Raw genomic sequence first — 14875 nt, 5'->3', positions numbered from 1 at the left:
TATTTTGTATAAATTGTTGAGATAATTCCTAGTAAAATGAAATTGCACGTATAGGACATATAAGGTTGAATTTTTTTATATTCTTCTATGATGTTATATTAGAATGTATGACTTTTTTCCAACTTAAGGGATTTTTTTTTCTATTTTGTCTCATAAGCTTCATGACAGGTATGAGAATTTCCATAATTTAAAATGAACAACAAAAAGTGCATTGGTGTGAATTTTCCAGTTAACAAATCTTGTAACGTGTTTTGGGATTTGGGGAAAGTTAAAGCAAGTGCAGACATTAACACAGACATAAAGTGTATATGGGCAAATACTCTCAATTCCCAATAAAAGGACCTTAGGGCATATCAGTATGCATAATATGACCATCACTGTATTTACTTTCTAATAAATAGCCACTTTAGTGGCAACCTAGAGCCCAAAAAAGGGAAAAGGAGTGAGGCTGAGTGATTTGATATTTCAAGGCAGTAATATGCCCCATCGTATCAAGCAGCTGTCCCTTTGCAATTTCAGTTAACATCCTTGAAACAATTCCTTTAAGAACAAATTGGACCTCCAGGAGGAAATGGAAAATACTTTTAAGAATGATTTTGAATTGTTTAAAAATTAACATGCCTGCAAGTAAATTGCCAAACTTAGGATGTGAGTTTGATGTTATTGAAATTAAGATTATGGCTTTTACGAACATTTTATTTATAAGGTAAATTATGGGAATTTGATGTATTAAGGAAAATGTTCTTTAAATTACTAAACTATCTTGCAAATAGTTGTAGAAATGGCATTTTAAAAACTCTAATCTACTACATTAAAATTACTTGTATTTATTAGTCTATATCATTAGGTGACATTTATTGCTAAATGTCCTTCCCCCTATTAATGATTTCTTATTTTGGGGTACATGGTAAAAGGCAGTTTTCTTAGTGGGGCTTTATAACAATTGTCATCTACAGATAGGGGGAACAATTGTATCATTAACTATGTTCTTCCCGCCATCTTCCATTGTGACTGTAAGTACAAAGTAATGTACAAAATGATGGCCTTTTGAACTTCAATTTTTACACATAGGTCCATTTATTGGGAGAGAAGAGTAACAGGGACAAGTAAAGGTTTCTAATTCTCTTCTAGGTAAGGAGAATACAGGAGTAGGTAAGGAGTAGTTAGCGGCATTGAAGCAGTTGATGGGATTTTATTAAATCTTTATCAGAGATTTCAGTGCACAGTGATGCTGAGCATCTTTTCAGGTTTGTGGGCCATCTTTATGTCTTTTTTGGAAGAATGTTCAGATCCTTTGCCCACTTTTTAATCAGATTTTATTTATTTATTTATTTATTTATTTATTTATTTATTTATTTATTTATTTATTTTGGTGTTGAGTTATCTAAGTTCTTTATATATTTTGGATATTAACCTCTTATTGACTCTATCATTTGCAAATATCTTCTCCCATTCAGTAGGTTGCCTTTTTGTTTTGTTGATGGTTTCCTTCACTCTGTAAAAGATTTTTATTTTGATGCAGTCCCAATAGTTTGTTTTTGCTTTTGTTTTCCTTGCCTCAGGAGGCATATCGAGAAAGATGTTGCTATGACGCGATGTCAGAGACATTACTGCCTATGTTATCTTCTAGGATTTGTAGTTTCAAGTTTCACATCACATTTAGGTCTTTAATCCATTTTGAATTTATTGTTGTGTATGGTGTTAGAAAGTGGTCCAGTTTCATTCTTTTGCATATAGCTGTATAGTTTCCCTAATACCATTTATTGAAGAGACTGTCTTTTCCCCAAATATGTAAACAGCCTAAGTACCCAACTACAGATGAATGGGTAAGGAAGATGTATGTGTGTGTGTGTACACACAGGCACACACACTCACATATATACACAATGGGGTAATATGCAGCCATAAAAAGGTTGGTATCCTGCCATTTGCATAATGTGGATGGACCTAGAGGGTATTGTGCTAAGTGAAGTAAGTCAGACTGAGAAAGACAGATACCATTTGATTTTACTCATATGTGGACTCTTTAAAAACAAAATGAATGAATAGACAAAAAAGCAGAATCAGCCTGTAAATACAGAGAACAAACTGATGGCTGCCAGAGGTTGGGGGAGTGGTGAGCAAAACTGTTGAAGAGGTTTGGGAGATATAGGCTTCTAGTTATGGAATGAATAAGTCATGGGAATTAAAGGTACAGCATAGGGAATAGAGTCAATGATACTGTAATAGCCTTGTGTGGTGACAGATAATAGCTATACTTTTGGTGAGGATGGCATAATATATGGAGAAATTTAATCACTGTTGTACATCTTAAACTAATGTAACATTGTATGTCAGCTATACTCAGAAAAAAAATTAAGAAAAAAAAAGAAACTTCAGTACACAGGTGGCTTCCTGAGGTCTTTAAGGTAAAATCTCTAGAGAAATATATCAGAATAAATTTCAGTGGCATACATACATGTTACCGAAGAAGCTATGTCTCAGAGAGATTAGGTGATTTGTCCAAAGCCACACAGCAAGAAATGGTGGAGTTGAGGTAGAAATTTAGGTCTTTTTCTTTTTTCCTCCAAACCTATTATCTTTCTTTTTTAGAGCACTAATACCTGTCCCTCAGGCTTGTAGTATTTAGGAACATGTGGCTTGGATGCTGACATGCAGATGAAACCTCTGATACTAGCTTTGTGACCTGGCCAAACTATTTGGCTTCTTCAAAGTTTACTTTCTAGTTAGATTAACATAAGGATTATAATATCTGTTTGCATGAGGTTGAGGATCAGAAGAGATAATCTGTGTACATTTTGTGAATCTGAAAATACTTTATAGTAAGTGATTATTGTTGTCCTAATTTAACAGCACATCTAAGTTCCAGATAGTTCAAAGAAGTTGAATTCGTGTTTCTTGATTTCTATCCATGGGAATTATAGACTTTTCAGTTCTGGAAGGAACTTAGAAAACCACTTAACATGCTATTTCCTCATCTTATAAGTGAATATCTATGACTTATTATGCTTAGTTGGCTTCTCAGGGTCACCTGTCAAATTAATGGCATCACCACCACTACTAGCACCATTTATTGGACTTTTATGTACCAGGCACTGTGCTGGGTATTTCCCATGTATTATTTCGAGTCCTAATAATATCTTTATGTAGGAAGTGTTATACCTATTTTGATGATAAAGAAAGTTAAATTTAGGATGATCTCACTTGCTAAAGTAGAAAAGCCAGGATTTGAACCAGAATCTATCTGACTGCAGTGGCCATGTTCGTAGTACAATGTAAACTGCCTCCCAAATGCCAGGAATGAAACTTCAGCCTCTGACTCCAATTAGTGAAACATGGGCTTCTCACACCACATCTAAATTTTCTTTAAAGAATATGTTAGTATTAACAAGTGTAAAATTTGAGTCATTTAAGTAGCCTTTTAAAAAATGAATTTCTTTTCTAGTTATATGAGAGGATTCCAAGATGATAGGATTCCTATATATATATATTTTTTTTTTTGAGAGAGAGTGCATGTATGTGCATGTATGAATGGGAAGGGGCAGGGGGAGAGGAAGAGGGAGAGAATCTCAAGCAGACTCCATGCTGTCAGGGAGCCTGACTGGGTGGCCCTCAATCCCAGGATCCTGAGATCATGACTCCAGCCAAAATCAAGAGTCTGATGGCTCAACTGACTAAGGCACTCAGGAACCGCCCCCCATGTTGGTTTTTTGAATGGATTTCTTTTTCAAGGATAGTTCTGAAAAAGAGGTCTGATTTGTGGTTATCAAAGGCAGGGGGTAGAGATGGTGGGGAAATTGGATGAAGATGGTCAAAAGGTACAAACTTCCAGTTGAAAAGTAAATAAGCACTGGAGAAATAATACACAACATGATGGCTGTAGTTAACACCGCTAGATGGTATATTTGAAAGTTGCCAAGAGAGTAGATCCTAAAAGTTCTCATCACAAAGGGAAAAAACCATTAAAAAAAATTATTGTTGTAACTGTATGAGGTGATGGATGTTAATTAAATTTATTGTAGTGGTCATTTCACATTATATGTATGTCAAGTCATTATGCTGTACAGTTTAAACTGATACAGTGCTATTTATCAACTTGTCAATGGGAAAAACATAAAAGTGATCTGGTCACCACTTGGGAGGCTCTTGAAATAAGAACCAGATGAAAAAATCCTGGTTTTTGCATTTTGATTTTAGAAGGTAGAGTGTCAAATCTTAAAAACAAGTCAGAGGAAGTTGAATAGACTAGGTAATGGACACAGGAAAAGGAGGGATCAGAGAGAACTCAATTTAGGTTCAATGACAAGAAAATTGATTTTGGCATTTATTCATTCAGCAAATATTTAGGGAGCACCTACTCTGCTTGATAATTCCTATTATAAATGCTGGAGGCACAACTCTGAAAGGATAAATGGTTCTTGGCAGTGATGATAATGTTGGGTAGGTTGGTTAGAGCATGGATAGTGTAGATGCTCATGGTATAGCCAGGTGAAGATGTTTGTTGGAGTCCTGAAACTCTGCTGTGAAGTTAGAAGATGAGAAGACAGGAGTAGAGATAAGAAAGATGAGGGCATCTCTCTCTCTCTCTCTCTCTCTCTGGTATATTTTTTAATTGGAGTTCAATTTGCTGACATATAGTATAACACCCAGGGCTCATCCCGTCAAGTGCCTCCCCCCCCAGTGCCTGTCACCCAGTTACTCCAACCCCCCCACCCACCTCCCCTTCCACTACCCCTTGTTCGTTTCCCAGAGTTAGAAGTCTCTCATGTTCTGTCTCCCTCTCTGATATTTCTCATTCATTTTCTCTCCTTTCCCCTTTAATCCTCTTCACTCCATATGAATGAGACTATATAATATTTGTCCTTCTCCGATTGGCGTACTTCACTCATCATAATACCCTCCAGTTTTATCCACGTCGAAGCAAATGGTGGGATTCATCATTTCTAATGGTTGAGTAATATTCCACTGCATAGAGACCACATCTTCTTTATCAATTCATTGAGGGCATCTCTATAAAATATGAGGTCACCTGTAAACTCATCAAAGGCATAGAAATGTAAGAACAAGGGGTATTAATGAGAAAGAAAGAAAAAGCTGCAATAGCATTGAGAGTAATTTGAGTGGGAATTAGGATGGCAGTATGTCAGAGAGAAGAAAGAGACAGCTTACATTTAGAGAATAACAGAAGAAGTAGGTCGGTCACTGGATGTGAGAACTGAAAAAAAATGAATGTATTTAACAAGGAGAAGATTATTGTTGATCTTAAAGCAATTTGAATTATTTTTGCTACGTTATTACTCACTAAAGCCCATGCTTAATTCAGATTTTCTTGGTTTTTACCTAATGTCCTTTTTCGGCTCCAGGATCCTATCCAGGATACCACATTACAATTAGTCAGTATGTCTCCTTAGGTCTCCCTTAGCTGGAACAATTTTGCAGACTTCCTTTGTATTTAATGGTCTTGACAGTTTTGAGGAGTATGAGTCATCTATTTTATAAAATGTCCCTTAATTGGGATTTGTCTGATATTTTTGTCATGCTTAGACTAGGGTTCTGGATTTTTGGGAGGAAGACCACAGAAATATAATGCTGTTTTCATCATTCATATCAAGATACCTGCTGTCATTATGACTTGTCACTGATGGTGTTAATCTTTACCTCCTATCTGAGCTGTAGTGTCACTCAGATTTCTGCCCTGTAAAATTACTCTTTTCTCCCTATTTTAATTATTTTTTAACCTGTTAAATTTTGATATAGTTTCCATTTATAGAAAAGTTACAATGATAATACAAGGAGTTCCTTTATACCCTCTACTTAGATTCACCAAGTGTGAATCTCTCCATATATATAAAAAATATATCCATATGTATACATATATATAAAATATATATATATGTATTTTTTCTTTTGTTCTGAACTATCTGGAAGTAAGTTGGCAACATTGTGCCCTTTTATTCCTAAATAGTTAAGTATGTATTTCCTAAGCACAAGAACATTTCTCTTTCATAACCTGTACATGATTGTCATTAGAAAATTTCACATTCATTATTACTATATTATCTATCCATAATCCTTAGTCAAATTTTATTATTTATTCTAATAATGTCCTTTATAGTTGTTTCCAATTCTAAGATCATGATCCCATCCAGAATTACAGATTGCCTTTAGTTATCATGCTCCTTGGTATCTTTTACTATGAGACAGTTGCTCGGCTTTTCTTTGTCTTTCTTGACTATGACAGAGTACTGGCCAATTATTTTATTGACTGCCCCTCAATCTGGGTTTGCATGATGTATCCTTGTGATAAGATTTGGGTTGTGCATTTTTGGCTGGACTTCCCACAGATGTGATGTTCTGTTTTTTTCAGTACTTTGTATTAGGAGGCAGATGATATCTGTTTGTTCCAATATTAGTGAGGTTAACTATGGTTACTTGGCTAAGCTGATGTTTTTGTGGTTTCTTCACTCTAAACTTCCTGTTTTTTCTGTTGTAATTAGAAATTAAGAGAATACTTTAAGACTTTCAAAGTAGCCTGTTCTTCATTGAATTTTCACATGCTAGTTTCAGTATTCATTAATGCTTTTCTAGTTGTATGTTTATTGGCATTCCATTAAGAAAATACTTTCCTTTCTCAGTTTATTTATATTAGTATATATTTACAGGTTATTATGTTATTCAGTGTTTATAGTCTGTTACTGTCCTTTACTGTCATTATTTTGATGCTAAATTGTCCCAGATATGGTCAGTGGGAACCCTTTCAAGTTGATTACTGTGTCCATGTAATATGTTCCCATTAGTTTTTGAGTACTTCATATAACAAGATGTATCTGGTCCATTTGTACCCAAGTCCTGGAATCAGCCTTTTCTTTAAGAAGCCTTGGTTCATTTTAGTGGTGAATGATATTTAGATACCAAAATCTAGGTGCTTGATGTGCTTAAGCTACTGGTGAGTCATTGCATCTAAATTCTTGTAGTTGGACAGAGCTAGAAAATATGTCTTCTACATGAATATTTAAACATATTTGCACATATTTGTATTTATTTTTCTGTCTTTTGTGGTAACTAGTTTCCAAGAGGTCCCCTTAGTGAGCCATATTTTTTAGTGTTCACATTTTCCTCTAGAATCTGGGCTGGCCCTGTGACTTGCTTCTGACAAATAGAGTATGATGGAAGTGATGCTATGTGACTTCTAAGGATGGGTCATGAGAAACCTTGCAGCTTTTTCTTGGGCCTCTTAGAATGCTCACTCTTGGAATGCTTTCTCTTAGAACCCAGCTGTTTTGCTGTGAAAAGACCATGTGCACATGCTCTGGTTGGTAGCTCCTGATGAGCTCCCAGCTTGTAGACAACACCAACTGTTTGCCATGTGATTAAGCCATCTTGCATGTTCCAGCCCAGTTGAATCTCTGGATGACTATACCTCAAACAGTATCACATGGTAGAATAGTGAACCTAACCAGTCAACTCATTAGACTATTTTCAAATGTAGCTTTTATTATTATTCAGGTATGGTGAGGCCAAAAGATCAGGAGATGACTGCCATTGAAAAGATAGTTTGTTACATTACCTAAGAGGAGGAGGCACACCATGCTATGCAGGGCCACATGGGGCAAGCACGAGGATTATTCAGGAGGCGGAGGGAGAGAGGGGAAGATGTAGGCAAGAGATTTTATTGTAGTTTCTCTGAGAAAGGCAAGGGTGGATAAGTAGGTTTAGGATTGGCTAGTTTGAATAATTCCAGTAAGCTCTTTGGACACAGCAGGAGTCCCTATTTCTCTAGTAGCTCTGGAAAGATTAAGGCAGGTAGCTAGTGACCTGGAGTGTTAGAGCTAGATAAAGAGGTGATGGTGGTGGTACAGGATTTAGGATTAGTTGGTTTGCATATGAAAGTCACAGAATTGTCTAGTCCTGGGGGGTACTCTCTTCAGAATCAGCTGTCTCAGGTGCCAGAAGATCAGAAAATACAGAAAATAAAAAAGGTATGATTAACACAATTATAGGAGATAGCAAAATGATTATTCTTTTAAGCTACTACTTAGTTTTGTGATAGTTTGGTATGCACCTTGTGTATCTAAGACTGTCTTTATTTACCCATCTACTTATCCACCTATCCACTCTCCTACCTACCTACCTACCTGCCTACCTGCCTACCTGCAATAACTATTTTTTTTTTCCTGCGATAACTATTAATTCACTTTGGTAACTCCAATTCCAGTCTAACACCACAGGCTACATTCTGGTCTTTTTCCTTTCCATTTCTGTAATTCTCTTCTTCATTAGTGAGAAACTAAGCTGCCATCATTCTCGACATATTTACTCTGTTCAAACCTTTAATTCAAAGAAAGTAGCTTCAGAATTGCTAACCTATACAATGAGAAGCAAATTTATAATTAGAGTTAAGTGTTCATAGTTTATTAGATAAATATTACATACAAAAATGCATAAATTATAGTTTGAGGCTCAGTGACTTCTGAAAATGCATACACTTCATGTAACCTATGCTACTCTCAAAATATAGAATATTTCAATTCCTCAGAACATATCTTCATGCTTTTCTCCAGTCAGTGCCCAGCACTTGCCCTATCCCACCCTAAGCTGAGCCTTCTGCTTTTTCTTTGCTAAAGGTTAGTTTTACCTGTTTTAGAATATTCTTAATACTCTCTACCTCCTCTACTGGTACTGCCCTATTCTAAGATACCATAATTTTTTACCCCTTGGCTTCTAAAAATCTCTGTACTTATAATTTAATTGGCTGGTTCCTAAGCTTTTCTCCACATTAGTATCACTTAATCCCAGATATTTTGATTTAGGTGGGATGGCTGTGGCTTTGGCATTGGAACTTTTAAAAAGCTCCCTGCGGGGATGCCTGGGTGTCTCAGCGGTTGAGCGTCTGCCTTTGGCCCAGGGCGTGATCCTGGGGTCCCGAATCGAGTCCCGCGTCAGGCTCCCTGCATGAAGCCTGCTTCTCCCTCTGCCTGTGTCTCTGCCTCTCTCTCTCTCTCTGTGTGTGTTTCTCATGAATAAAAAAATAAATAAAATCTTAAAAATAAAGCTCCCTGGGAAACTCTAATGTGCAGCCATGTTTGGGAACCACTTGTCTCATCCGTTTCAGAACTTAAGAGGACCTAATTATAGGGACTTCCATTATGGTGGTCTTCTCTGTTATATTGCCTCTCTAGTTCAGTAAACATTGAGAATGTGCTTTGGATTGGCTTTAATCAGACATAAAAAAATCTAAATGATGCTGAGGTTATCTGTTGACAACAATGTCATTAATATAGCAATATATTAACCACTAAAAGAAATTAATTTCTTTTAGTGGTTAATATATTGCTATATAAGACATGATATACATCTGTCATTAGTTGTAAAAAAATAACATTTTTTCCATTTATCAGAAACTAAGCATGCTCTTTTTATTATGACAATATTTTTTGAACACTTGCTATGTGCTAGGCATAGTGTTAATTGCTTTATATGGATCATGTTGTTTAATCTTTATAACAACTTTATACAGTAGGAATTGTTATGCCTCTTTTACACAAGAAGAAGTTGAGATATAAAGAGGCTAGGTCACATGGCTACTAATATAGTATATATTAGTTGTATATAGTTTGATGAGGTTCATCAAACCTGAGCAGTTTAATTCCAGGACCTGCCTGCCTTTTTGTTTTGTTTTTGTTTTTGTTTTTTCCTATTGTGATAGAATGCACATTACATAAAATTTACTATTTTTTAACACTTTTAGGTGTACAATTCAGTGGTCTTGAGTACATTCACAATGTTGAATAACCACTGCTGTTTCCAGAATGTTTTCATCATTCCAGATGGAAACTCTGTACCCATTTAACAATAATTCCCATCTCCCCTCCCCCTGCCCCTCTACTCTACTTTGTATCTCTTTGAATTTGCCTATGTTAGGTACCTCATAAGAATGGAATTATATAATACTTATCTTTTTATGTCTGGCTTTTTTCACTTAGACATAACTTTTTCAGGGTTTATCTGTGTTGTAGCAAGTATCAGAATTTCATTCCTTTTTCAAGGTTGAATAATATACCACCATATGTATATCCCACAATCTGTTTATCCATTCATTTGTTGATGGATACTTGGGTTGTTTCTACCTTTTGGCTCCCTATGAATAATGGATAGCCTGCACTTTTAACCACAGTCCTATACAGATGTGTAGTTATTTATTGCTGCCTAGCAAATTACCTAAAACCAACATATTATATTATTTTTTTATTTGTTAGTAGATAATAAACATTTTATTATTCTCACATTTCTGGGGGTTAGGAATTTGTGACTAGTTTATGGTTCTGGCTTGGGCTCTCTCATGAGACTACAGTCAATATATTAGCTGAGGCCACATTCATCTGAAAGTTTGACTGGAGGTGGAGAATCCACTGTCAAAATGACTCATTCACATGGCTACAAGTTGGTGCTGACTATTGTTCTCCTCACATGGGCCTTTCTGCTGGCTGCTTGAGTGTACTCATGACACTTTCCCCAGAGCCAGTGATGCAAAAAAGAGCCAAGTGAAGGCTATATCCTTTTTATGACCTATCCCCAGAAGTCATATAGCATCACTTGAGCTGCATGCTATGCATTAGATGCAGATCATTGAAGCTGACTTGTATTCAAGGGGAAAGGTATTAGTCTTTATCTTTTGAAGGAAGGAGTGTCAAGGAGTTTGTGAACATATTTTAAAATCACCACAACTGGTATACATGAAGAAGAAAATAAGCATTAGTAACAGAAGTAATCCCTTCTAAAATTGTGGTATATATCCGTCTAGAGACATTTTTGGTGTATGTCTAACCTCATATATACTGTTTTATATTCTGTTTTTTTCCATATTGTATACTAGAAACATGTTTCTATGTATTGTGTTTTTCTATATACTGATTGTTAATTATTCAAATATTTGTCCCAAATGGTATTTCATTGTTGTTTTAATCTGCATTTCTTTTTGTCTCATTTTTGAGATATAACTGACATATAACATTGTTGAATTTTTTTTTATTACTAGTAATGGTGAATGTTTTCATGTTATTATTTGTACTTTTTGTGAATTGCCTTTTCATATATTTGCTCATGTAAAAATTTGGCTTGTTATTTTTCTTTATAAAATGCCCATTATGTGTTAAGGATTCTAAAACATTATCATTAGGTTGTAAATATTTCTTCCTTGCTTATTATTTGTATTAATGGTTTAAGAAAAATAAAGTGTAGAATTTTAGAGTTAGGTTAACAAAAGAATTCTAGTCCAAAGCTTCTGATTTATAGATGAAGATGCCTTATTTTCTGTTTCTCCAGACTCATCCTATCCTTCTTCCACCAGATCTTAACCTATTATATTCACTTGCCCAGATATACTGTGCTCTGCTCACTAAAGAATAGCATGGGGACACCTGGGTGGCTCAGTGATTTAGCACCAGCCTTTAGCTCAGGGCGTGTTCCTGGGGTGCCGAGATCGAGTCGCACATTGGGCTCTCTGCATGGAGCCTGCTTCTCCCTCTACTTGTGTCTCTGCCTCTCTCTCTGTGTGTCTCTCATGAATAAATAAATAAAATCTTTTTTAAAAAAATAAAGAATAGCCTGCATTTGTTGCTATTTGCATTTAACAGGGAAGCCTTCCTTAACCCCAATTAACCACTGATGATGTATTAGTAAAAGCCACCAGGTTGTGGGAGAGGTTTTGACTTTTTAAAAATTAAGCAACTTGTGGGACACCTGGCTGGCTCAGTTGGTAGAGCATGTGACTCTTGATCTCAGAGTTGTGGGTTCAAGCCCCATGCTGGGTGTAGAGATTACTTTAAAAAAAATAAAAATCTTAAAAAAAATGTAAGCAACATGCTAGGTTTCTTCAATGATGCTCGGTATGCTTCCTGTATCTTTTCATAAGACCATATTTTGATCATGCGTTTGTTGCTCAGCAAATCTAGACAGAACATGGGGGCTTAAATGACATACTGTTGTTTATACTTCATTTCTTCCCAAAATGGAATTGAAGAGACTGAACTTTCATTATTTCACTTACAGTGCTGAGAATTTTACCTTGTTAATAGATAGATGTTGGTTAGATTAAATTCACCCCACTTCTAAAGTTATCAAAATGAGGTACTTATTAGTGAGAAGAAAAATTCAAATATCTGCTTATGAGTTTATCCATCCTATGATCTAAGAAAAGGTTAAAATATTTAATACTTAGATAATTAAATCTTATTACAAAGCTTAGAGATTTCTGGTGGGAAAATGTGGTATGACTTAATATTAGGATATTCATCAAAAGGAATAAATTATTTACTGGGAAGGAACAACATCTGAATCTTTTACATTCTTCTTTGGCTGTATATAATTACTGAAGTGTATCTATCACAAGTGATAAAGAACTTGGCTCAAGTTTCAAAGATGCGAGAATTTGATTGTATAAACTGAAGGAAGTACTGTGTAGCAAGAGTAATGCTGAGTTTTGGTGACTCTTATACATGGTTAGGATTTTTTCTGTTTATATGATCGAATGTCTTTAATTTGGACACAAACATTTTATCTACTTTCAACCGATCTTGTTTTCTCTACCCCTTTAAGCATTTCTCCCTACTCCATTATATGAAGAAAATTATTATAGATGATTTATATTGGCTTTATACTTTTTTTTTTTGAGATTTATTTATTTACTTTAGAGAGACAGGGTAGGGGCAGAGGAAGAGGGAGAGAATCTCAAGCAGTGAGATTGAGATTGAAGTGAGTATGAAGCCCAGTGCACGCTTTGATCCCAGGACCCTGAGATCATGACCTGAGCCAAAACCAAGAGTCAGATGCTTGAGCTCAGTCAACTGACTGAACACTCAGGCACCCCAGGCTTTGTACTTGCCATAAATAAAAATAAATAAAAACTCCCATAAATAAAAACTTAAATTTTACTAATCCCTGTACTAAAAAATATAAAAGACCATGAATTATACCATGTCCAAAAAAATGGGAGTGAACTTTAAAAATAATTGGGCTCCTGCCAGGGTTAGCATCTCAATTGATTATAGAACCAGATGACTTTAGGGAATTTTCTTCTTTGTTTTTAATTTATTATAAAGATTTTCAAATAGAAGGATTGGATTAAGCAGCTTCAGCTAATATATCAGATTCTTCATAGATACTTACCTAATCTCTTACTCTGGTCTTTGTTTCTTTTGAGCTCTAATTTCCTAGGATAGGCATATTTCTTGACAGCCAGGAGAATTAATTGTTCTTAAAGCCTGGATCTTGCTACTTAAAAAGTCCATCAATGGGGGAACCTCGGTTGCCCCAACCTGGCTCACTGGTTGAGCGCCTGCCTTTGGCTCAGGTCATGATCCTGGGGTCCTGGGACTGAGTCCCACATCAGGGTCCACAGGGAGCCTGCTTCTACCTCTGCCTATGTCTCTGCCTCTCTCTGTGTCTCTCCACGAATAAATAAATAAAATCTTAAAAAAAAAGAAAAAGTCTGTCAGTGTTAGCAAGTGCAGAACCTGACTCACCTCATTCCTCCACTTTTAGAAATTAAGAATGTTTATTTTGATATGTGTGAGAATCATCAACTGTGAGAAGTAAAAGTGGTCTCATAGATTATTTTACAGATGAGGAGACTGAAGGACTGATGTGCTAATAATTCATCCAAGATAACAGCCTATTAGTGGCAGAAATGCTTCTTTAATTGAACGATGTGTCTCTCATTTAGGATTAAGACTTTTTATCTCTTGCCCTTATTGGCCTAATTTCCTTGCCAGATGATATGCAATAATAGCCACTACTTTTACTGTTAAATAAAAAATAATCTTTTTTTTTAAAGATTTTTTATTTATTTATTCATAGAGACACACAGAGAGAATGAGAGTCAGAGACACAGGCAGAGGTAGAAGCAGGCTCCATGCAGAGAGCCTGACGTGGGACTCGATCCAGGGTCTCCAGGATCATGCCCTTGGCTGTAGGCAGCACTAAACCGCTGAGCCACTGGGGCTGCCCAATAAAAAATAATCTTAAAACTCACAATAAAGAAACCTTTCATACAGGATTTGCCGAGATTTCATATATTGTATGATTTTTTCTTAAGATTTTATTTATTTATTTTACAGAGAGAGCATAATCAGGGGGAGCAGTAGTCAGAATGATAGGGAGAAGCAGGCTTGGCTCCCCCCTGAACAGGTAGCCTGATGTAGGTCTCGATGTGGGGCTTGATCCCAGGATTGGGATCATAACCTGAGCCAAAGGCAGACACTTAACCTGTGGAGCCACCCAGGTGTCCCACTCATGTATTATATGGTTTAAGAGTTGTCAATCCTCTCCCCAGTCTGTGGTGGTAAAGTGGCTTCTCTTTTCTGGATACTGAGCTGTGAGGACTTTTTATGTAAGGGTAGTTCACTTAAGACTTTCAATTTCTAATTCTAGGGCACAAGGTTAAGGAAAGAGCACTCTGGAGGCTCTCTGAAACTTTTTCTTATCTTGGAGAATTAAAGTTTAATTTCTGGTCAAGCTAGTTTTGTTAAGGAGAGTTGGTAACTGCCTATTTCACATGCAGAATTTTCAAGTCAGGGGGAAAGTAAGCTTATAGGTTATCCTAGAAATAGCAGGTAGGTAAAGAAGTTTAGCATTTTAGAAATAAGGTCCTCATTTCTAGCAAACTCCATGTCACTGCTAGTCTGAAGTAGCCTAATTGTCATTAGGAAAGAATTGGTTTCTTAAAAAGGAAAAATAATGGGGAAAACTTCTTAAGAGCTTTATTACATTCTTTCTCATGAAATTATTTCTGCAACGTATTGATTAATATCTAACTTTAAGAATTTTATGTAGGCATTTCACCATTATGATTTTGAAATATGGAAAGTCCTTGCAAATA

At 35.9% G+C, this 14875-nt stretch overlaps 1 protein-coding gene and 1 non-coding gene across 5 annotated transcripts in view; both read left to right on the top strand.

Annotated features, from left to right (window-relative positions):
* The window catches only part of SKAP2 (src kinase associated phosphoprotein 2), a 177929-nt gene that overhangs the window by 44288 nt on the left and 118766 nt on the right, over positions 1-14875 (top strand). The window lies entirely within an intron of this gene.
* Positions 11738-11810, top strand: TRNAK-CUU. The gene has a single exon. It is a non-coding gene; the product is annotated as a tRNA-Lys (tRNA).

This window comes from Canis lupus, chromosome 14 (assembly GCF_011100685.1).
Source record: "Canis lupus familiaris isolate Mischka breed German Shepherd chromosome 14, alternate assembly UU_Cfam_GSD_1.0, whole genome shotgun sequence".
In the NCBI taxonomy this organism is placed as follows: Eukaryota; Metazoa; Chordata; class Mammalia; order Carnivora; family Canidae; genus Canis; species Canis lupus.
The sequence above is the reverse complement of the archived record's forward strand: the minus strand, read 5'-3'. Positions and strand labels throughout refer to the sequence as shown.